Here is a 24,503-nt window from a genome sequence, read left to right on the forward strand (position 1 = left end):
TTTTAAACACGGGCATAATCAGGGCTGGGCAGAGGCTGGGCTTGATTTTAGCCCGCGTTCGGGGGGAGAGGCGGTCGCCTGCCCCGTGGCGCTGGCCTGGGGGTAGGTGGGGCCAGGCGGTCCGGGCGACTGAATGAAAATTACTAGAGGAAGGCTTTCCCCTCCACCCCTGTTCTAAATATAACCTGGAGGGAGTGTTTCCTAATTGTTCCCTCCTGGCCGAGGATGTGCGGAACGGGGCCGGCCGGGGAAGGCTCAGCCCGCGGAGCCGGTGCCGCGGGGGGCCTGCCCCTGTGTATTAGTGGATGTCAGTAAACTCTAAGGGACAAGCCACAGGAGGAGGTATATGAGCCGGTCACTCAGGTGGCTGGGTCGAAGTGGGGGCGCCGGGCAGACACGGGCGAGGTGGGTGGCAGAGGGCCGGGTGTCATCGTCTGCACCCCCTTTCCCTGCTCCTCCGGGCGGTGGGCCCCGTGGGCTGGGCACAGATGAGAACACGTGGTCATGACCAGAAGAGGCCAGTGGCCCAGGCCTGGCACGAGGACGTGTGTGACCAAGGCAGGGGTCGCCAGTGCAGGTTGGGGGGGAGGGGTAAGGGTGCCGGGGGAGGGGGGTGGGTGACGGAGCTCGCATGACTGATGGGTGTACAGCTGCTCCTCAGCTCCTGATACGTGCTGCTGGGCCCGGGGGCTGGACCCAGGCTTTCCAGACTTCCAAGAGAAACCAGGAATTCGGGTTGTTGAGGGCTGAAGTTCGGGTTGAGCTGAGATGGAAGTCTTTCTTGGTTAGAGGACAGTGAAGGCAAAGGCTGGGAGGTGGGACAGGCCTGGGAGCGGATGGCGAGGGTGCCAGGCTGCAGGACCATGGTGCACGGTGCAGAGTGGGAAGGCCTGTGGCCTGAGAGTGGCTGGCTCCAAGATGGATGCAGGGGCCCTTCCTAGCAGGGAGCTCCACTGGGCTGGAAGCATTCTGCACATGATGTCTGAGGCCACACGTCATCACCACTGAGCTTCGGTGTCCGTGAGGGTGTGGACACATCCTGCTACCATGGGAACAGGCCCCTATAAGAACCTCCTTGTTCTTCGGGTGGTGCTGATGGAGCATTTCCTGGGAGGGTCTGAGGCCGGCCTTCCTGCCCACCTACCCCAGGCTCAAGTACCAGGATTTTCAGGCAGTGATGTTTCAATAGATATTCATTGAGCACCTACTGTGTGCCAGCCCTCAGACTGGGTGCTGAGTATACAATGTTCAGCAAGGCAGATCTGGTCCACAAGGGAGATGGACAAGGGACAAATTGCCACATCACTACATATGTCATTAGCGGCATATGAGTGGCTTGAAGGAAATGCGTATGGCATGGGAGAGAAGCAAAGGCTTCTCTGAAGAATTGACGTAGAAGTGACATGGAAGGATACATGTAAATAGGGACGCCTGGGTGGCTCAGCAGTTGAGCGTCTGCCTTTAGCCCAGGGTGTGATCCCGGATTTCCCGGACCGAGTCCCACATCGGGCTTCTTGCATGGAGCCTGCTTCTCCCTCTGCCTATGTCTCTGCCTCTCTTTCTGTGTCTCTCATGAATAAATAAATAAATAAAATCTTAAAAAAAGAAAAAAGGATGCACGTAAATAGCAGAGATGGTGATCCAGAGTGGCTTCAAAGACCCCAAGGCAGGTGGGTGTGTGGAGGCTGGAGGACTGTCAGCAGGCAGGGCTGAGGAGTGGGGGAGCGCAATGAACAGTGGTGGGGACCGACCTCTGCAGGGCCTTGTAGGCCAAGGTAGGAGTGCTGGGGGCATGAGGAAGATGGGTGTGGGCTGGTGGGGAAGCTGAAATGGTGGTGCAGGTGGCAGAGGTGGAGAACCAAGGGCATATTAGAGAGTTTTCTAGATGGCAAAATCGATAGGACCTGGGGATGGAGTGGAAGCCAGGGATAAGGGAGTGTGGGGGCTAGGGGGACTCCTGGAGTTCTGGCTTGGGCAAGGGTGAATGCAGAGGGCTTTCCTGAACTGGGGAGGCCTGATGAGAAGCAGGACTGTGTGTGAAGTCCTTTCCCTACTCTGGCGGCCCTGGGCCAGGCCAGAGGCCTGGAGGCAAAGCTGGTGGGGAAGTGGGGTGCAAATCCAAAGAGCCAGAGCTGGCTTGACACTTGAAGATTTGGCCCTGCACTACCTCCTTCCCCACCTCCTAGAGGCTTGAGCTTGCGTACCTGGGCTGCCTGATGCTCAGATGGTGGCAGCTTATCCAGTGTTCCTTGCTCCCTTGTAAATCCTGTTGGCTGGCCAGGCCAGGCCTCTGAGGCTGGGGATAGCTGGTGCCTTTCTGGGCTGATGTGGGAGGAATGTCTATTTCCACCTGCTCTCTGAACTGCACCCAAAATCTGCTTTGCTTGGTGTGTGGCAGAGCTTGGGGGCTTGGACTCTCCAGCACCTGACAGGACCAACCCCTTCATTTATGACCTACTGACTTAAGCAGCTCCCTCCTACTGTTGGGTTGGGGTGGAAGTGAGTCCTGCTTAGCCTGGCAGGTGGGGCCTAGAAGTGGCTCATGTTGGGAGAGGCTTCTGGGTAGTGGGGTCTTCTGGGAAGATGGGGCTCCCAGATGGGCTCCACACTCTTCATGAGCTGAATTTCTGCTGTCGGTTCAAGGCAGCTTCCCTAGATTTGCTACTTGGAGTCAAGGAGCCTGATGTCAAGGGACCATTCATATCCTGACCAGCACCTCAAGAGGCCCAGCTTATTTTCTCATCCTTATCCCCAAGGCAGACTTTCCTCTTTTTTTTTTTTTTTTTTTTTTTAAAGATTTTATTTATTTATTCATCAGAGAGAAAGAGAGAGAGAGGCAGAGACACAGGCAGAGGGAGAAGCAGGCTCCGTGCAGGGAGCCCGACATTGGACTTGATCCCCGGTCACGCCCTGGGCTGGAGGCGGTGCTAAGCCGCTGCTGAGCCACCCGGGCTGCCCACAAGGCAGACTTTCCAAGAGAGGCACAGCCAGGTCTGGGCAGGCAATGCGAAGCCAGCGTACCACGTGTATGGATGATTCTCTTGCTCGCAGCCTGGGGTCTTTTCATCTCTGCCCTATTTCTCTCACCATCCAACCTTTGGGCTAATTAATGGCATAAACTTCCTCATGATGGTGGATTTCCCCCAGAGCATTTGGAGAATCTGAATATCCCTGATATATCTGGCTATGTTATTATAGTTTTATAACCTAAGAATTCGATAGATGAATTAGAGACCACAGTTAGTTGAATTTGAGGAGAAAAAAAATCCTTATTATCCAAAGACCTTATTTTCCTATTTGTATCCTTTCTCTTGGTCTTTGTCCTCACACATGTGGGTTTACAGGATTATAACCAGAGGGGATCTAATAAACTCTACTTTGTTTGCCCAGTGAGGTCATGGTCTGACCTGCCTTCAGAGTCTGTGGTCCATAGAGCTGTACCTAACAACCACATAAAGACCCAGCCCGAGATGTGGATAAAGTGCTCAGTGTCACTCCTGGCATGTGGGGATTTCCTAGGAGGATTTTCTTTCTCCAACTTTTCCTTCAGACTCTGGGCCTCTTGAGGGACTGTTCTCACTGTGCCTGGTGGCCGAGAGGAAGGGGCTCCGAATTTGGGGTGGGGAGGACTGAGTTGTAGCACTGCGTTGCCGCCCACTGGCTGGGAGTGAACAAGGCCCTCTGTTTCCCCATCTAAAGATGAAGGTGGATCTCATCCACCTCTGACGTTGCAACATTTGGGATTCGAAAGAAGGAATCTGCTTATAACAAGTGTGAGTATTAAATACAAGAACATATTTATATTAAGTTATTTGTAGCCTTTCCCCCAGTGGTGATTTTATATGTATTTGGTATATTTCTTTTTTTTTTTTTTTTTTTATTTGGTATATTTCTGATCACGGTCTGTGGCCTGTGTGACATGGGCAGGTCCATGAGGGGCCACCTCGGCTGCTGCCACCGCTGAAGGCGCCAGGAGTGGCATGCAGGAGAGCTCAGGAGACATTGTTGAGTGGAAGGTCAGAGAGCACAGCTAGTAGCCGGCACCAGGCTCCCCTCTGCTTCGTAATTGGTGAAGAACACACAAGGTGATGGGGGCGATTCCTCGGTCCTCCGGGCACTGCAGCTCTGTGGCCTGGAGAGGGGTCCCTATTTTTTCTTTTTAAAAAGATGTATTTATTTGAGAGGACGTGGGCAGAGGGAGAGGGAGAGAGAGAGTCTTAAGCAGACTGCGCTGAATGTGAAGCTCCATGCGGGGCTCAGCTTCATGACTTTGAGATCACAACCTGAACCAAAACTAAGAGTCGGATCCTTAATGGACTATGCCACCCAGGCTCCCTCTTATGTACGTATGTATGTATGTATGTATGTGTGAGAGAGAGAGAGAGAGAGAGAGAGCACGCAAGTGAGCCAGTGTGAGTTGGGGGAGGGGCAGAAGGAGAGAATCGAGAATCTCAAGCACACTCCCCACTGAGCACGGCGCCCAATGCAGGGCTCCATCTCACCACCCTGAGCTGAAACCAAGAGCCAGATGCTTAACCCACTGAGTCACCCAGGTGCCCTGAGGAGCCCCTTCTTTATCAGGGTCAGAAGCAGGAGACAAGCTGCTGGGTGCCCCCTTAGGCCTGAGGTCCCTTGCCTGGCACAGGGGTCCGGGTGGGGTGGGGGCCCTCGGGTGGGAGGTCTCCTAGGTGGCCGCTCTGTTGAAGTCCTGACACCTACTCGCAGCCACCACACAAGGCACAGCTCTCAGAGTTGTCGAGGGCTTAGGGCAGGTAACACCCTGTTTCATCGTGATGGCCCTGTGTGTGGGTACGATGGCCACCATTCCCATTTTACAGATGAGGAAACTGAGGCTTAGGGAAGTTAGAATTTGCCCACAGTCATGCAGCCAGGGTGACGGAAATGTTTTCCCCCGGCGGCCTGCTTGTAGCATTCACACTCTCCGTGACTGACCTCCCCCGCTTCTGTCAGCTTGGTGCCCCCACAAGCCTGCTCTCCCCTCTCCTCCTGTCTCTCGGGCCCTCCTGCCATGCTCCGAGACATCCCATCTGTCAGAGGTTCTGTTCTGGCCAGATGCGATGCCCCTCGTGGGACCCCAGGCCGGGACAGTCGCTACAGAGGGAGGTGAAGGGAATTCCCAGGTCTCCCCGTTGCTCCAGACCCCGGCTTGGCATGCATGGCCTGGGAGGGTCTGGCAGCCCTGGGCTCCTCCCCGTGGCCGGGCCTTCTGTGCTCAGCGGGAGCCCCTGGCTCACCCTCCTTTCCCTGTGCCGGTGGGACGGGATTTGTGTGGTCAGTCCTGTGGGTCACAGCAGGCCCAGCAACCTGGCTCTTCCTGCCTCCTTTCTCTTGTGTTTGAGCAAGGAGAGAAGAGTGGGGCAGGGCAGGGGCATTGAGAGAAAGAGAGGCAGGGTTGGGGAGTGGAGAGGGAGTGGGCAGGGAGGTGGAGGAAGGGAAATGGTAGAGGAGCAAGCAGACAAAGGGGAGGGGTGGCTCCTGAGAGGGAAGAGCAGGGCGGAGGGGAGATGGGATGGGAGTGAGAGGAAGCGAAACAGCAGGAGCAGAGCAGGAACATAGTGGACAAGGGACTGAGGGAAGGCAGGGGAGGGAGGCCAGCGAGGAGGAGGCGGAGGGGCGCCCAGGGCGCTGTGTCAGGTACAGAAGAAATCCTGATGTTGGAAGCTCATCATGTGTGGGTAGAGGCCCAGGCCTCCAAGAACCCAGAGCAGGCACCTGGAGGCTATGGGATGCTGTGGGGCTGGGTGCGCCCGAGGGCTCCCCCACAGGCAGAGCCATCACCTTGAAGTCCCTGACATTTGGTCTGAGGTCTCTGGCCTGAGGTCTCGCTAGCCTCTGCTTTGCTGTGTACACCCTGCCACTTAATCCTCCCGTTCAGAGTTGCAAAGCCAAGGTTTGTGAGTCTGCTCTGCTTGTTTTATGAAGTCTGGTGCTGACGTGAATTTGACTGTTCCTACACAGGAGTGTTTTCTCCCCCTTCCCCACCCCCAGAAGTGCTAGGTTACCAAAGCCCTGCTGCCCAGGGGGAAGAAAGCTGCCAAAGGAGAACCCATGTTTCATTTTCCACTTAAACTTGGGAGCAGTGTAGTCCGGATGCTGGTGGGTTTCGTTTTCCGTAGACAGGCACAGCCACCACTACTGCTCAGGACAAAGGAAGCCTTTGGGGCTCGGCCATGACCCCTAAACCCACCCTTTTTTTTTCTCGCCTCCCTTCCTACTGGGACTCTTACCAAATTCCCCACGTGGTTGTCCCAATTCTGGGGTTTGACAGAGCTGAGGGACATGCAGTGAGACATGAACATTCCTTAGAAGATTCTCCCTTCCTGTCTCTCCTCACTAGCCTTGATCAACACAGGTGCTTGTTTGGCTCAAAGGCTGTGCTTGTATAAGTGGCAGATGGCTCAAGATCTGTTTACTGATAGCTCCTGACCTATATACTGATGGCTTCTGACCTGTGTACTGATGGCTCCTGACCTGAATACTGCTGGGAAGACTAAGACTTGGAGAGAGAGACTCGGTGGGCTCTGAAGCGTTCAGGGCTGGTGCTCTTGAGCTAGCATTTTTCATGTCTCATATCAGATTCACATGATGCTTCTCATTCATTCATTCCTTCCTTCATTCAATAAATAATTGAGATTGGTCTCCAAACTTGTGTCAAGCTGCCTCAGGACACCACAGCTCACCCACAGAAGCTCTGTGATATATTTTAAAATTTCAAGAGGAAACACAGCAATACTCTGCATCTACTGGACATGAGGTGAACTGTTAAGCCCAGGACTCTCCACCATTTCAACATCAGATTGCTCTATATTCTTTTTGATAATGTCGTATCTTTGCAAAGCTGGGCTTTCAATGGTTGCTATGGAGGAAAAGCAAGTAATACACGAAAATCAATATGGAAAAAAAAATGAGGCTGGTGGATCCACCCCAATTCCAAATTTGGAGAAGTCTCCTATTGCCCAAGGGAAAGATGACTTCAGGCCTGTGGGGTTGATTAGGGACTTTACCTTGCTGCAGTGGGAAGACCGCAAAGGGATTTCAAATGGGGCGGTGATGTGAGTAGTCCTGTGCTCTGCAAAGAGCCTTTGAGTTAATGTGTCTGGATTAGACTAGATGTAGGGAAACATGTTAGGAGACCACAGTAGTGGTCCAAACCAACCAACCAACCAACCAACCAGTCAGCCAACCAACCAGCAAGCCACCCACCCACAGTGGCTTGAACTCAGGTGACGGCAGTGAAGAGACTTGAGACCTGGCTGATGGCAGGTGATCAGGACTTGGTGACCCGCTGAATACAGGGGTGAAAAGGAGGAAAGCTGTCTGGCATGGCAACAGGGTGACATGGAGAAGAGAGTGGGAGTGCAGGGCTCACACACAACGGATGGCCAATAAGTATCTTGCTCTGCTTTATTTTTCTCATTCACTTCCCGTTATCTAACACCTAATCATTTGATTAATCGGTAACCGTCCAGCCCCCTCACTGGGATGTCAATTCCATGAAGAAAGGGACTTTACCTTATTCCCTGCTGTGTCCCTGTCACCCAGACCATGCCTCATACAGAGTTCGGGGGCTCCCAACTTCCTTGCTTCATGACACATTAGCTGGTGATTTTTCTTGCCCCCCTCCCCGCCCCCCAACGCCAAGCCAAAAGGAATACCTCACAGTTACCTTTGTTAATGTATCAGGACCAAACAGCTGAATAAGGATGTCCTAACAACTTAGTGGCTGTTTGAAAAATAAAACACATCAATTCAAAGAAAAAACCATTTTCATTTCATTCTTAAATAACCACAATTACTAATGGAATGTGTTAACACGCAGATTCTGAGTCAGCAGATCCAGGTGGGGCCTGAAATTCTGTATTTCTCTCAAACTTGTAAGCAATGGCGAGCTGCTGGTGCAAGACTGCCTTTTGAGTGGGTGGCAGGGATGGTTCTGAATACACTGACTCCGCATCTTTCCAAAAATGCCTTCCCACATGTTTTGCTCTCTGCAGAGAGCTTTGCCAGCCCTGTGGCATGAGTTAGAGGTCAGTTGTCCGTGTGATGTGGCTTGAGGTGCCCAGCTCAGCTGCCCCCATCTCCATGAACAGAAATCGTTCCCATGCCTTATCTGGGGCTCCGAGTGGCTGGATTATTGCATGAGTGTCAAATCCTTGTCGAGAACATGATTATTCATGGTTCCTACCAGCAAGAGTGTCTTAGTGGACCTGGAGTGTTCTAGAAATGCTTGCTGGAGCAGGATGGCTAGCTGTTTTACCTTGGCTGTTTTATCATCTAGAATCACTTGCCTTGTGATGGCTTTGTATCCAACTTAGGCCGAGAATGCCAGGAGGTCCCATGGGCCACCAGACCCTCTCTGCTTCCCTTCTGGGAGCTGGATCTCGTCAGAGGGATTGCTTTCATCTCCTGGCTGCGATCCCAGAGCCCTCTTCTCCTGCCAGCCACTGGTTGTTAAGGATGTCCAGACCTGGGAAGGTGAGTTTTCTGGTCACACGCACTGGTACTCATCACAGGTGCACACACACCTGTGTGTGTGTGTGTATCCCGGTCAGTGCCTGGCCGAGCTCCACAGCATAGGTGGAAGGGCACGAGGTTGACCCTGCTCCCAACCCACCTGCACTTCCTGTTCCCTGGAGAATTCAATCTGTTCTTCTGATTCAGTGAGTGCACAGCATTGGGCTTGGGGCCAGAGCTGGGCTGTTCCCGTTTGCTGACTGCATCAATAATCGATTGATTCATTTGTTAATTCATTAATTCCCCTGTGCTGCAAGTGTTTATTTACTAATCGGGGCTTATGTTCTGAGCTGGAGGGCCAAAGTGGCTGGAGAAGACAGTGTGGAGGAGGGAGCACATGGTGTGCGTTCATGCACGTGTGAGTGTGCACATGCTCATGGGTATGTGTGTCACACACCTGCACACACTGTGGAACACTGAGGTATGTGTGCATGAATACGTGTGCACACGCATGAATACGTGTGCACACGCACGTGCCTGCGTGCAGTGTGTGTGTGTACGTGCGTCACTCTTGGATCGTCGGAGTGGAGTCTTGGTGCCAGTAACAACGGCTTTGGAAAACCTCTCTTGCCTGTATGGATTCCAGGCTGGAGAAGAGAAGCTGCTGTTGGTAGAGCAGATTTTGTAGCTTGGCTTCATGTGCGTGTGAGCACTTGGGTGTGTTTTAATTAACTAGAACATTTGCCTGGAAATGAGCAGCGGCGGCAGCAGGCTCAAAGGCAGCTGGAGGGGGGCGGGGCGGTGGCAGCCTTGGTGGCTGAGGCCATGGCAGCCAGGCTTCTGATGAGCCCGCCACATGCTCAGCCCTGGCTGATGGCACCATGGAGTGGTGGGGTGGCAGACCTAGCCAGGGGGGCATCTGGGGAGTGGCCGAACTCTCTAGAATTTTCAAGACTCCTCCGCACCTAGTTGAAGGCAGCCAGGGTAATGGGTCCAGCCCATGGGTGCGGTCCTACAACTCCTGACGTGCATCCAGGCAGGCTTCAACTCCTGAGCCAGGCAGGCTTGACTGACCAACCTCTATCTCAGCCTAGTGGCACATAATGGGACCTCTATATATGTTTGTTGCATGGATGAATTAACAGATGGAGGAAAGCAAGGCTCAGAGAGGTTAAGTGATGTCTTCAGGGTCACACAGCATGTCAGTAGACCAGTTGGAAGTTTTGATTTTGTTTCTGATACTCTCTCCACAACTCTGTAATGCTGGTGTGAAGAAATGCATTGCGTCATTTCAGGGCCAGAGGAATACACACACCACAGGTGCTGTCTTCCCCCTCTGCTTTCAGTGAGTTCTTCCAGTTGTCTACTTACCAGCCTGTCCATCTGGGTGGTGGGAAAAATGGTCTCCCAGGGCTTCTTGGGGATGTAGAGAGAGGTGGGGGAGGGTAGTGATGGCGGGATGGGAAGGGCTGGGGCTGTCCCTTCCCAAGACACTTGGCCATGGGGAGCTCACAGGTTGGAGTTATTGAAGGAAACCTCTGGAATGCTGGACTTTCCCTCCAGATTGCCCCTGCTGTGCTATCCAGTCTGTTCCGAGGCTCGGAGGCCTGCTGATTGCTACAGTCCACCCCTTAGCTCCTCCTGAGGTGGGTGTGGCCACTGCTGCTTCACTGGGCCCTCGGGGCTTTGTTTTCTTTTTGTCTCATTTCCCTCAAGGGCTCCTTCCTGGTTATTTGGCTGACATAGAGCTCTGTTCATGTCTCTCTCCTGTCTAGTGGTCCAGGGGGTAGGCTCTTGGAGTCAGATGCTTGGAGTCAGATGTAGGCATGACCCTTACTGGTTTCGTGATTCCGTTCCGGGGAGTGACGTCACATCTCAGAGCCTCATTCTCCTTACTAGTGAAGTGGACAACGCAGTGTGTACATATCAGCTGTGATTCATCACATACACATGACCAGCATCACAGACTCTTGTTGGAGACATAGGCTGGGCTGCCAGTCCCCCAAGAACACACTGTGTACCATGCGCGCTCACTCTGAAAGTCCCTAGGTGTGCCGAGACGCTTGTGGTCGGAGAGGCCAATGGAGCATAAACTGGTGGAAGGAAAAGCAAAGTTCTGTTCCCATCTCACACTCCTCCTGGGCACCTGCTCACGCAGGGAAATATCGGGGAATCACAGGCAGCGCTTAACTAGCTGTTTCTCCGTCGTTTTGCTGAATGCATTGCTAAACTCGTGTAGGTTAAAAGTGCACCCAGTAGAACTCCCATTATATCTACATTTATCTGCTGTTATCTATCAACTGCAATAATTTCCAGTCTCCTGTTAGCTGCCTCTTTTTGCCTTTGCTCTTGCTATTTCCTCTGCCCTGAATGTTCTCTCTACCTTCCCCTTGACTTTTCATTTTTTACCATAAATTAAGACCTAGCATAAGACACCTCTGCCTCCTTGTGTCCTGCATAAACCAGCCAGAACTGAGCATTCTGGGCCTGATGGGGACCCTTGTGTGGTCCCGCCATGGTCTGCTTTGGTTCGTGCGCTTTTCTTAGCTTCCTCTAGAGAATAAGGAGGCAGAGTCCTGGCTCTCGCCTTCTTGGCCACACGCAGTGCCCAGAACTTGGTGGATTTGGGATTTGCAGCCAAGGCAGGAAGCAGAGTGTGTGCCTGCCTCTGTGCGTAGGCATGTGCTACACACACACACATACACACACACACACACACACACACACACACATTTTGGCCCATCAGCCTGATGCACTTGTCTCATTGGGTTTCTGGAAAAAAGGCGCCTGCTTTGATTTTAATTAGAAGTCAGAGCAGTGACTGAATGGGCCAGCACTGCTGCTGGAGGTTTTTCTTAACGCTGGGGTTCTCCTTAATAAGTGCTCTCGGTCCAGGGTGGCGCCTGTTGGGGCTGGACACTGCCTCATGCTAGTGGGAGTGATTTAGTATCCACAAAATTATGTAATTGTTTGGTAATGGGGCATCGGGATTTTGTCTATGCTGCTATCTTTCCCCGCAGTTAAGAAAACCTGGCGAGGAAAAGACGTCGGAGATGACCAGGAGTACACCTGAGGAGCTGTGGGTTTCCCACATCTTTTGGACAAGACAGGGTCCCAGCCCTCTGGGAGCCCACCTGGGAGCCCTGGCCTCTGACAGATGAGCTTACCCGTGCCTGTTCTCCCAGACTGGGGATGCGTTGAGCACATTTGTTGGGGGTAAAATGATCTGTGCACACTGTGTCAGGTGAGGAGTAGTTACCTGGGCATCAGGGTGGAGCAGGGAGCCTCACCTGCTGGTGCGAATCCACCCCTGGGCTTCTGGGCTCCAGAAAGGGCGCAGACAGGTGTGGTGATGCCACACCTGGGTCCTTGTGGACTCCAGGTAGGGCGCCTCCTGGTGGGGGTTGGCCTGAACACCGTCCTCATGGTGGGGTGGGCTGTGGACGTGCTGGGGACATACACAGGTGTTTCTTCAGGAAGCTTGTGAACTGCGGTTCTGTACTTTGATCAACTACAGGAGCGCACAGTCCCTGAGGCTGGACGGCCACGGGGCCCCCACAGACGTGCTGTGTGATTATAGAGAAATTTCTTCCTAACTTTTTGCCTCATCTTCCTCTTCTGGAAAGCAGGAGGAGCACCAGTACCCCCCCGTCGCTGACGGTCACTGGGAAGATTAAAGAGGCAGTATAGGTCCTTACGTCCCTTATTGACAATTCTAAATTTCAGAAAGTGTGAAACCTGATTTATTTTTTTCTTTGTTTGTCTTCGGTAGCTCATTTGGCAGCAAAATTTGACCTGGCTTGATGGGAAGTTATTTATAGTCTTTCTTTAAGTCAGGTTAGTGAATATCTCTGTGTTTTGCTGCTGACATATCAACATGCTTGATTGCTTCTGAGGTGTTCCCAGATACTCAGGAAATGCACTATGTTATCTTTCTAGAATCTGAAAGTCTGAATTCTGGAACACATCAGGTTTCGAGGGTTTAGGGCAGGGGTTATGGACTGGCCCATGCAAGGCGTGTGGGGTGACTCCCACAGTCATGCTCAGGAGTCGTCAGGGTAGAGCTGGCCTTCAGCCCCACCAAACTGCCTTTTCCTTCCTTCCTCTTGCTCTTGGCTGTGCAGGGTGGGGTCCTTCATTCGATTTTGAGCTGTCCTGGCACGGCGTGTGCACGCAGGCATACCCACTGGTGCCCGTCCTCCTGGGCAGGAGGGGGCTGCTCCATAGCAGGTTGATTTGTGCTTGGGACATGGAGGAAGGGCCAATGTCTGGCCCAGCCCTGAGGTATCAGCCTTGGGATTTGATGCCTGTGGTGTGTCTGTTTCCGAGGTGGCTGCTGCCAGGTCTGTAGCTTCCTGCAAGGGCCAGAAGCCACACTTTGTCCTTCTGCCTTGCCGGGGGGCAGTCATGGTTGTGTTGGAGGGACACGGCCTGGTGCATGCTGACACCGTTTCTCTGGCTTCCCCTGGGTGGCTGGGCCCAGCTAGTGAGGGACGTCTGGCCTTCCTGGTCGTGGGAATCCTGGTGGCCCGGACACCATCTTCTAGAGGGTCTGGGGGGTGTGGAACTGTATCTGTCTGCAAAGGAAGCCAATTAGGAAAATTGGAGGGGAGCCTCCAATTTATTTACGTATTACTTTTTGGATCCCACCCCCCAACCTGCTCCCCCGGTAAGAACTCTCTTTTGAGATGCTTCCCTCTGAGTGTTTCTGGCATGACTGTCTAAGGGAACTGCACACTCATCCGGGCAGTGCCTCTGTCTCTGTCCTCTAGGATCGATTGCATTCATACCACACCAACTTTTTAAAGAGTCCTCCCCCTCATAGAAAAAAAGATGCTTTAAATAAATATCTTTTGCCTCAAGCTAGCGTTTTAGCTAGCTGTACTTTATCTTTTCTGTTTGGGTTGTAAAACTCTGCAATTAAGAAAATCCCCACCTCAGATCAATTCAAGCCTATGTTAGCTCAGAAGGAGGCAGCGTGCCGCTTCACTTGGTTTCCTGGCTTGTGGGGCCGAGGGAGCTGGAGCACTTGGGGAAACTGAGTCTCAGAGGAGTGCCCTTGTCAGGGACGGCACAGGGGCAGGAGTCAGGCAGGACTGGAATCTGGGGCTCTGGACTCTGTCCCTGGGCCTCCCAAAGGCCTCTGGTGAAGCCTCTCAGCAGACAGTTGGAAAGGTAGGGACAGGTAGCCCCTGGTGGCCTGTGAAGTGGGCAGACCCTCCCTGCCACTACTGTTCCTGGGTCAGGGCCCTGTGGGGTCTGCTGCCTCGCCGGGCCCACTGCTGGAGCTTGACAAGCACAGGCACAGTCGGCTTTCTGTTCGAGGAGCCGTTTTCTTTTCCTGGCTGTGATCTGTGGATGTCTACACTGGTGTCTCACAAAAGCAGGTTTGTGAGGGTTGGAGGCTGGGGAAACACCGATGTCAGCCAGTCAACAACACCTGCTTTGCCCTGTTTGCTGTGTCTGGTGGCCGCACCTCTGCATGCTGCTGAGAATGGAGGCACTGCCCGGCTGGGGCAACCCCTGCCTGCATCCTGGGGCTCCCACTGTCGGGGGGCAAGGGGGCATCCAGTGCCAGGGTGAGCAGACTCCTTTGCGAGCCCGCCCTGCCACCTGCCACCCCATGACACCAGCCCAGGCTCCTCAGCTCTCTGAGCCTTGGTTTCCCTGCCTGTGGCTTGGGGATAACCACTGCACTTACCCAGGGTGTTGCGGTGAAAATCAGAGTAGGCGTTTGGAGAGTGTTGTCAGACTGGATCAGAAACCTTCTGGAGGTTCCCATCATTCTGGTCAGTTGTTCCTTACACCCTGTTTAATTTCTTTGATTTAATTTTTCTAATTCCCCTTGTTTGTACTAGGTATTCGGGTCGGGTAAGAAATCGAAAGCTACAAAACGACTAGCTGTCATCTGGTTGTGTCACCGACCCTCTGTGTGACCTCCTCTTGGGCCTCGGTGCCCACATGGACAACCAGCGACAGCACAAACTTTTATGCAGTCTGCTGTGCCCTGGGCAGTGTTCTCTGAGGCTGCTCTTGCTTCCCATTGGACAGAGGGGAGGTGCAGGCTCAGAGCTAGTGAGTGGTGGAGCCAGGATTCGAACCCAGCCTGGCTTGCTTCCCTGTGGGGCTGAGCCCCGGGGATGGCTCCGGCTTAGATACCTGGCAGGTGGACTGACCCGGAGTCTGTGGGGGGTGGGGGTGGAGGGAGGGGAGTCAACACTGGCAGTGAGGCCCGGGAGTGGCCACTGACTCCTGTTCACCCTGGCATCGTGCACCCCTCCCCTGTTGCCCCCCACCCTCCAGCCCCCCTTCCTTGGCCTTTTGCTCCCCGCTCCTCAATTGCCCTAATGACTTAGCCCAGGTGGCAAGTTGCGTGGAAAAAGTTCTCCGGGGAAATAAGCGTCCTTGCTACCAGCCTGGGCCTCAGGTGTGCACACAGCGGCCCTCCCTGGGGGTCTGGTGAGCTGCGCCTCCCCCGCTCCCAGCTGTTAGCCAGGAACTGGAGAGCCCCACGTATTGTGTGTATTGTGTGCCTGTGTGTGGTGTGTGTGCCTGTGCCTGCGTGTCACGGTGCGTATGGAACTGCGCGCGTGTAACTGGGCTCGGCACATGACCGCACGAACTGTACGTGTCTGTAACTCTGTGTGTGCAAGTGTGACCGCGGTGTGCGTGTGCGTCCGTGTGCGTCCGTGTGTCTAGGTGTGCGGGAGGCTGGTGGTGCCAGCGAGGGGCTGGGGGCAGGGGCTGCAGCAGTGTACGGCGTGACCTTCTTTGCCGGTGAGAACGGGCTTTGTAGAACAGAGTCACACACATGTTTAGATAATTAGAACAAAAGCCAAAAGAACAATTGCTGTCAAAGGGATGAAGCTGGGAGGTGGGGGCCCGCCAGGATCTGGGGGGTCGAGTTCTGGCTCCCCCGTTCTCTGCGGCCTTCACTGCGTTTTGATCGCGCTATTTAGAAAATCCCTTTGTTGTAGGATAAACTGACATTGGCTGGCGAGTTTCTGCTGTGAAGTTCGCTGTGTTCTGGGGCCCACTCGGGACGGCCAGGCCATGAGGAGCTGATTAAATGAGCTAATTTTCATTTGTACAGTGGTTACAGATGCAGAGGCCTTTCCATGCCCTTTTCCTGAGGTTTTATTTATTTATTAATTTTTTTTTTCTTTTCTGGAAAGAGACCTTCAGGACTCCCTTTTCTCTTCCCATCCCCCCTCCCTCCCTTAAAAATAAACATCTGAAAACATTTTTAACAAGGACTTGGGCTGGGAAAGCCAGGCTCCAGCATGGGCGTTGTGGCTAGAGGTGCCATCGCCCCCCCCTCCCCGCACCCCCTCCCCGAGTCTGTGAGCTGGGGTGGGGCTGCCGCTGAGTGTGAGATGCTGAGTGAGGAGACCCGGCCAAGGGGCAGAGGTTTGCTGGAAGCAGCCACAGACCCCAGTCCCGGCTGCCTCGGGCCTTTGCACGTGCTGTGCTGCTGCTTGGCCCTCTCTTTGCGTCTTTACTTCGTTTCCTTGGCTGATTCTGGAGGTCGCTCATTCTAAAGAGCCCCATTCCCCGGCAGGCACATAGGCTTCTCCAGTCACAGCGAGGACCACAGACACAGGATGTCTGCCTCCCACACAAGGCCTGTGGGGCCAGAGCAGGGCCTGCCTGTTCCCCTCATACCCCCAGCTCCAAAGTACCTGGTGGGTCAGAAGCTTGGCATCCACTTCTGTCGGACAATCTAATGAACGAATGAGTGAATGAGTGAATGACTGGATGATGTCTACACTCACTGAACTCTCCTAGACCCCAGGCTCTTGATGTCAGGACCCAAATCCTCCAGTTGTCAGCTGTAATCATGGGTCCATGGGCCACCTCCTCAATCCCACGCCTAATCTCTCTTCTTCACTGATGTTCAGCGAGGATTCAGTGTTGAGGGCTGGATCCCCAAAAGCAACATGGTTCGTGCTGGGAACTTGCTCTCCTGGCCTCACATGAGCCTGAGCCCCAGGCCGAGATGCAGCTCTGGTCCCTGCTGGAAATCTGACTGAAGGCCCTGTGGAGGGAGGGGTTGGGGGGTTGCTCTGTGAGTTGGCTTTTTCCAGCACTTACAGGCAAGCAGGCCTTGGGGGATAATGTGCCAACAATGCGGGGTGCTCAGAGCACAGAGCAGGAGGTCCTGTGTGGCTGCCTCCTGTTGCCACCCCCCAATCTTGCCTCAGCCACCTGGGTCCCCCTCCCCGCTCTTTCCCTTTTCACACCACCTTTGGCTGGGTTGGGGCACCTTTTAGAGAGCAGCAGGGTTTTCCCCGGAGCTGTGCAGTGGCTGTGGTCCGGCCAGTTTCCGAGGCCTGGTTTCCATTTGCCGAAAGCTCCTTCCCACAGACAGCACCCCACCCACCCCACCCAGGGGCCTCCGGAGGGCTGTCCCCCACCCTGTCCTGGCAGCCCCGGAGCGTCTCTCTGTGTGCCTTCTCTAACCCCGACATTGGGGACAGGCTGAGGAGCTGTGCAGCCCCGGGGCCCCCTCTCCGCAAACATCCCAGAGCTGGCAGGGGGAGTCAGAGCTTCCCCGGCGCCCCTGGGGCCTGGGGCCCTCAACTGGGTCAACATCTGGCCGAGTGGCCGAGCCTCTGGCCTCCGCTGCCTCCTCCTCCCCACCCTCCCCGAGGCCCTTCCTCTCCCCACTTGCTGGATGCTCCGCCAAGCGCCGCGGCGGGAGCCGCACTCTTTCGACCCATCCTTTCCCGGCTGAGGCCAGGGTGGGGATGCGTCCCGGGGCTGAGGTCACCGGTGGGGCAGTGGGAAGCTCCTCTCCAGCCTCGGCTGCCCCACCGCTGGGTGCCGGCAACGAGGGCAGCCACCGACTTGTCCCGGGGTGCCCCGGTGAGCAGGGGGAGAGGTAAGCGGAGGGGCGGGGTTACGGGGGAAGAATGAGTAAAACAGGCCGCCCGTGTCTGCACTGACCGCCAAGAGTCCCATTAGAGGCTCCAGCTCGGTGGGAAGCGGAATGTTTGCTCTGAGTGGATTCTAATCCAGAAGGAAGGAAACTTTTCCTGGGGCGGGAGAGGAGAAGTGAGGGCCTAGGAGGCATGGGCGGTGGGGTATCCGATCGTGGGGATGGGGGCTCCTCGGGGAGCACTCTGATTTCTGGGTCGGGCTCTGTGTTCCCTGCTCTTCCCTCTGTCTTCTCCCCAGCCCCCTAGCCCGCTGGCCTCCTGGCCTCTCTGTCAACTGTGAGTCCTGGCTTGTATCCCCGATGTATGGCCTGCGTGCCCCTTGGGCTGGTGCGACCCCGAGTGCCTGCTTGGCCCCTAGGTGGCCTCCGACCCTCAGGCCTGCGCCTCTTCGTCTGCACTGTAGTTTCTGGCCAGGAGCGGGGCGGCTGCTGGAGGGCCGGCTCCCGGGCCCAGCCTCGCCACCCACAAAGCCAGCATGGCCCCGAGCCATCACCTCCCAGGCTCTGGTCTTGTCTCCAACACAGAGATGACTTGCCAAGAGCACAGGGAGACAGGTCTCTGGACTATTGATCCCCAGACCCTAATTCCTGCTGATTCCGTGGGGCCCCGTGGGGCGGAGCGGGGGGACTCGGTGGTGAGCGGGCGTGTGTCGCGGCCAGCCACTTGTTCTTCTCGGGAAGGAACTGGTGAGTTTCTTTCTGTTTATGTCGTAACCAGGCTACCGAGGTGGCAAACGGGTTCTGCAGTTACACAGCGTTTCAGAAGCAAATTGATAGGATAACGTGTTATTATTGGCTACTGGGTTAATAGCTATTTTGGCAGGAGTACCAATCCTGCGTGGCGTTGCTGGCACGGGTGTGAGAATGGCGCCATGGGGTAGAGGGGAATGGTGGGTGCGTTTTGCACAGAGCGGCAGCCTGGGGAGGCCCCCAGGGGCAGTGCCTTCCTGGAGGATGCTCAGCCCCGGTTAGCTGTCGCCGAAACCAAGATCAGAGAGGTTGAGAGACCAGCATCGGGTCGCACAGTGAGTCAATGTGGGGTTGGACTTTAGGTCCCCGTGGGAATGAATAGCTTGGCCAGTGATCTCCGAGGGCAGGACAAGTGCCTTCACTCTGAGCATCATGTTGGCATCTCGGAAAATAAGAGATTTGGAACGTACCCAAGTTAGCCTGCTCGAGCTTCAGGGCTTTTGCTCCTGCTGGTCCCTTGCCTGGAATGCTCTCGCTCTAGAGTCCACCTTGGCTTGCTTCCTTGCTTGCTTCAGGGCTCTGCTCAGGTATCACCTTGTCGCCCGTCCAGAGTGGCACCTCACCCATCCCGCCCCACATTTCTTCACGGTGGCACCTGACTTACTAGAGATGATTTATTGCTTTCATACCAGTCTCCTTTCATTACACCGAGGGCTCTCCGAGGGCAAGGGCTTTGTTATGCTTACTGCCCTGTCCCCAGAGCCCGGAACAGGGCTGGTAGTTTGGGCACCTGGAAATAGTTGTTGAAGGAAAAAAACCAATGTAAATTGCAGTGTCATCTAAAACAATGGCTGCCACGTAAAGGATGACTGTTTCTCTCTCCTCTCGGAGGACAGTGGGTGTTGGGGGAGCCTGTCATTCCTGTCCCTCAGAGGTGGGCAGCAGTCCTCCCTTAGGACTCATGTGGGCGTCACTTCTTCTTGCTGATAAGGAAGCTTAGAAGGGAAGGAGTTTCCCCACTACCAGAAGGGACCCCACCTTTCTCCAGAGGGGATTTCAGTCCTGGGTGCGGAGATGGATCGTGTCCCCTTGAAGGCTTTTCTATTTTTGGGCTTTGGGATGAGCTCAGTGCTAAGCTAGCGGGGTCGGCTTTCTCTATCACAGGACGTTAGTGGCTTTTGTTCCAGACCCGGGGAATGGTGGTGTGAGGACGTGGGAAATTAAGGATGCTTTTGGGAAGGGTGAACGGGGAGTGGGAAGTAGGGCTCGCCGAGTGTGGGGAGCCCTGGGGTGAGCCAGGGGTCTTCCTAGCAGCCTTAGCTCTTGTGCCCCAGGTCTGGAAGTGACATGCAGTGAGCCGTTCATTGAGTTATTTCCCGTGCACCTGGCACTGGGCCAAAGTGCTTAACCTGGATTATCCGATGTAATCCTCACCACAACCAGAGGAGGCTGAGAGAAGTTCGGGAACATAGTCTGAGGTCACACAGCTGGTCAGTGGTGGAGCTGAGATGTGAACCCAGGCTCTCGGTTCTGGAGCATTCCCAGATGTGGTCCTGATGCTCCTGGAGTGCAAGCTCCATGCGTGGGGCTTTGCTGGATGTGTTCACTGCCCCAGCATGTGGAGAGAGCCTGGCACTGAATAGGTGCTCAGTAAATATTTGGAGAATGAGTGAATGAATGCAGGGAGTTTCCTAAGATGAATGGGGAGTGATCACTTAGAACTGTTGGCCTCTTTGGGCAGCAGGAGGGGACAAATCCAGGGCAATGGTGGCTGGGAAGGCGTGACACCCACTCGTGCCTGGCTGTTCTGACTTCCTCCCAGAAGAACTTAAGAGGGGAGGGGGCCTGCTTAGCTGTGTGTTCCTAGTGGGAGGGCGTGCTTGTTCGTGGGTGTTGGGTGATTAGTGGGAAAGTCTCGGAGGTCCCTGGTAGGGAAGACACGCATGCACATTCATGCATGTGTGGGCATGTGTGTGGATGCTTGCGCCGCCCCACCCCTCACCCCCCAGTCACATTGTTGAGTCTGTACCTTCAAGTACATAGAACTCAGCCTACTATCTTATTAAACCTAGTCATTTGTTCTGCTCTGGTCTGGTCTATTTAAGGAGCCCCCCACCCCCACCCCACTCCACCCCACCCCAGTTCTTCCCTCCCCTCTACTCCTGGTGTCTCCTTTGTTTTAATGCCCTTTCTGCAGGGGTTCAGGCAGAGGCAGGGGAACTGAGCTCTGCCTCCATCCCTACACTACCTGTGCCTCCCTGTACCCTTGCTCTCTCTCCGCTTCCAAGAGGTTCCTCCAAGTTAGAGAATGACCAGAGTGTGCCACACTCAAGACTGGACTTATTGCATTCTGTCACAGTGTTGGGACTCTTGGGGACCCCTGGACAGACTCTGCAGGGGGCAGCCCCTCTGGGCCAGGTGGCCAAGCTAGCAGTCAATCTCATTAACTCCTTGGCTTCCAGTTGGAACCTCTACCTCACCAACCCCTGGCTTCCACCTGACAGGAGTCTCCTGGAGTAGTTCCTAGTTCCTCCTCCTCCTTCGTTTTCTTAAAGATTTTATGTATGTATGTATGTATGTATTTGTAGAATGAGCGGGGTGGGGAGGGGCAGAGGTAGAGGGAGAGAAAGATCACAAGCAGACTGCACGAAGTGTGGAGCCTGACATGGGGCTCGATCTCATGACCCTGAGATCATGACCTGAGCCAAAACCAAGAGTAAGATGCTTAACCAACTGAGCTACCCAGGTGTCCCTCCTTGCACCTTCTTTGTGATTAGCTTTATCATCCATCCATCCATCCATCCATCCATCCATCCATCCATCCATTCATCATTCATTTATTCACGCCATGATTACCAAGTGCTTCTTCTAGGCTAAGACCTGGAATGCACTCATTCATTCATTCATTCATTCATTCATTCATTATTCACCCATCCAACAGATAGTTGTCATCCCAGCAGATAGTTGTCACCAGGCACCTTGTGGGGGCTCCCAGGGATCCAGAAATATGAGGCTTTTTAGAGTTGTCTCCCCATTTCTAAGGCAAGAGCACTGGTGGGGAAGCCCTTATATCCTTGGAAGATGAACAGTGGTGTGAGAAGTGCTGTTCAGACATAGTGCTGGGTGGAGGAGTAAGGGGATCAGCCCACTCATAGCCTGCACTCAGCAGGGTGACCTGGCTAAAACTCTTGTCATTGGTTCGTTCCCTCATGGGACTCCCTCTGTGCCTGGCACTGACACGAGCTGGTACCCAGCCCTGCTGGGGACAGTGGCCCCTAGCAGGAAGTGGGTCTAGCATCACCCTCAGGGATGCTGTTCACCTGAGTTGAGCCCGGGCTGTGTTCCCCTTTCTGAATGGCCCTGGGAGGAGGATGTCATGCTCACAGGATGATACACTGTGTTTGGGATCCTGGTGATGGATCACTTTCCATCAGGGTGGTCTCTCTCAGTTTATACTTCTGTATTATTCAATCTTCTCAGCATCTGTGTGTGTGTGTGTGTGTGTGTGTGTGTGTGTGTGTGTGGTAGGGCTGTGGGATTCCCATAAATCCAGCGATAAGATGGATGAATCAAACAGGTAGATCCTGCTGGCTCTGCAGGATTCTCCTTGGAGCAAGTCCCCTCCTCAGATGTCAAGGGGCGTAGTGTCCCCCACATGCACAGTGAATGGTTAGCTGGGCAGTCCTGAGGTCTGTTTTAGCAGGTTGAGGTAAAGTGTCTCAGGGTCCTCATCTGTAAAATGTGTCTAGTGAAAGAACTGTATGTGGTTTAAATGGATTAATACAAGCAAAACATTTATGACCAACAACTAAAAAAAATTTTTTTTTAAAGATTTCAATTATTTATTTCAGAGAGGGAGAGCGAGTGAGCACACAAGCATGAGTGGGGTCAGGAGGGGCAGAGGGAGAAGCAGACTCCTTGCTGAGCAGGGAGCCCTATGTGGGGCTCGACCCCAGGACCCCAGGATCATGACCTAAGCTGAAGGCAGATGCTTAACTAACTGAGCCACCCAGGTGCCCGGATGACCAACAATTTAAGTAACTAACTAAATAATTAACATGAAAATTAGCATAGCACATAGTAAGTGCTAAGTGAATATAGTTTATGAAGATGATTTTCAAGTCTGTGTATGAGGCTTGTAGGCACAGCATGGGGCCAGATGAAGGCCCGGTTACTGCACGAGGAGGTGGTGGCCCATTCAGTCTGAGAATGCAGGGGCGGGGCAGAGGATGGTAAAGGGGTGCCTAGGCAGGGGTCAGTGATGCTGAGAAGGGATGAGGGGACCATGCACCCTAGTTGTGATGTCTGGCACTTGAGCTGCGCTGTCCACACTTGGCCACAGCCACCTGTGTGGGGCGTGGAGCTGACATGCTGGCCCTACAATGCGGGGGGTGGGGGGCGCTCATTTTTGTTCCTGTGGTCCTGGGCCGGGTGGCTGATGCACCTCTGGAGCCTTTCCTGGGACTTTCAGTTTGCTTTAATCTGTCTCCAGCACAGGCAGGGCTGGGGCAGCCTTCAGATATTGAGGCTCAGTAGCTCAGAAACAAAGCCCATGATGGCAATTTTTCTGGAGGCCGAAACATGAAAATCCAGGGAAAATTGAAATTTTTCTCTGCTGAGTTGTATATTTGGATGAGTATAAAGGGTGAGTGGGACCTGCAGAGGGGCTGTATCGCTGGCACCAGTGAGGATCCTAGGGCTTCCCCTGCGGGGATCAGTCCACTTCTGTCCCGACGGCTGCCTCTGGCTGGGCGCTGTGCTGGGCACACATGACCGGGAAGGGGTACCACCCGTCCTGAGGCTCTCAGCTTGATGGGAGAGATGGGCCCACTGGGAGCTGCTGTCCTGCGTGAGGCATGGGCTTTAACAGGGGCCCCACAGTGAGGCCCCGGGCCACTTCTGGGGATATACAGCCTGACTTCAGGCAGTTCCAGCAATTTCTTTCATTTTTTATTTTTAAAAAAATTTTAGTAATTATATTTATTTTGATGGACATCACAAAAACATCATACCCATGATTTCATCAAGACAGTTATTCAGGATTACTCTCGGGTAGGTAGTATGCTTAGGTCCGAGGCAAGTGAAGGACAAGTTAACAGTGCCAGGCATGGGTCTCGAAGGGGCCTCCCACTGACCTGAGTGTGGCAAGCCTGGGTGAGGGGCACAGAGTGGGTGGAGGGACTGCATGAACTCAGCTTCTGGAGGCACCCCCGCCCCCACGGTAAGCATCACAGAATGCAGAGCCCAAGGCCAGGACTTAGGTCCAGGTGCTGTGATGGCGCAGTGCTCCCAGGAGGTGATTGTGAGGGGCAGAGAGAGTGAGGTGGGGCACGGGAATGCTCTGTACCAGGGAGTGTCCAGGTCACCACTGTGGTGACCTGGACCACTGGGAGCTCCCCTGGGAGCTCCATGTGTGTGTGGGATGCCACGGGCCCCGGTCTGTTGAGGGCCACTCTGGGAGGTGGACACTAGGTCCCTGCCCTTGGGCTGAGCGGGAGTGAGCTGGAGATCTGGGGTAGGAGCTTGAGGTGACCTTCCAGCCTGGGGCTCCAACCATCCATTGCGACTGCGGAGGCAACCGGGGTGCCAGGCTGTGCTGCCACAGCAAGCCCCACCATCCCTCCAACCCTCAGCGTCCTCCTCTGTAAAGTGGAGCCAAGCTCCTAACTGTGTCTTAGAGGTGCCGAGAGGGTAGCTGGACCTGTCGGTATGAGAGTGGGTGCTTTGAACGGAGGTTCTCTGTCCTCCCAGATGCCGGGAGGCCCCTCACTTCTCCAGTGCTGGGGGCTGACCCCTTGGGCTGGGCCTCAAATGGATCTCACTGAGCTTTGGCAGCAGGTCTGCGCTTCTAGGTCAGACTGCGTGCATGCCTTGTCTGTGGAGGTGTCTGGGCTGAGAACGTGGACATGGTCCAGACATCTTCTGGGGACTCTTGCTGGGTGGGTTCTGAGGGAAGCTGTCTCCATGCGGGAATGTTTGTGCTCCTGAGCCGGTGTCACCCACTCTGTTTCGGTCCCGCAGGCAGGATGATTCACGCACATGCATCCCACAGACTCTGAGATCAGGGGACCCATATTCAAAGCCCAGCTCAGCTGTTTCTGACCTGTCCGGACAGGTTAATGAATCTCTGTAAGCCTCATTTTTCTCATCTGCAAAATGGGCTTGACAATAACGACTTGTGAGGCTATGTGAATATTGAATGAGACAACATGTGGCATGGAGCAAATACTCGAGAAATGTATAGTGCATAACTGATGTCGTTTGTTACCCAATTTTATGTGCACATGTAGCATATAGGTACATATATAAGGTGCACCATACATATCAATTACTTTTCAGTGTCTTCTCTATGCTCCGAGTTCTCAGTTGGAGGCACCACGTGGTTTTCTCTGATACT

General features: G+C 54.2%; 1 protein-coding gene across 5 annotated transcripts in view; it reads left to right on the forward strand.

Annotated features, from left to right (window-relative positions):
• ZNF423 (zinc finger protein 423) overlaps positions 1-24,503 on the forward strand; it is a 334,278-nt gene that overhangs the window by 153,213 nt on the left and 156,562 nt on the right. The window contains exon 1 of one of the 5 annotated variants that reach the window (XM_077898499.1): positions 17,173-17,359. The exons of 3 other annotated variants lie outside the window; for them this stretch is intronic. The gene's annotated coding sequence lies outside the window, so the exon portion shown is untranslated. Of the gene's footprint in view, positions 1-17,172; positions 17,360-18,282; positions 18,442-24,503 lie in introns of those variants that run through there. One more of the 5 variants, XM_077898500.1, reaches the window with a different exon arrangement.

This window comes from Canis aureus, chromosome 5 (assembly GCF_053574225.1).
Source record: "Canis aureus isolate CA01 chromosome 5, VMU_Caureus_v.1.0, whole genome shotgun sequence".
NCBI classification, from domain to species: domain Eukaryota; kingdom Metazoa; phylum Chordata; class Mammalia; order Carnivora; family Canidae; genus Canis; species Canis aureus.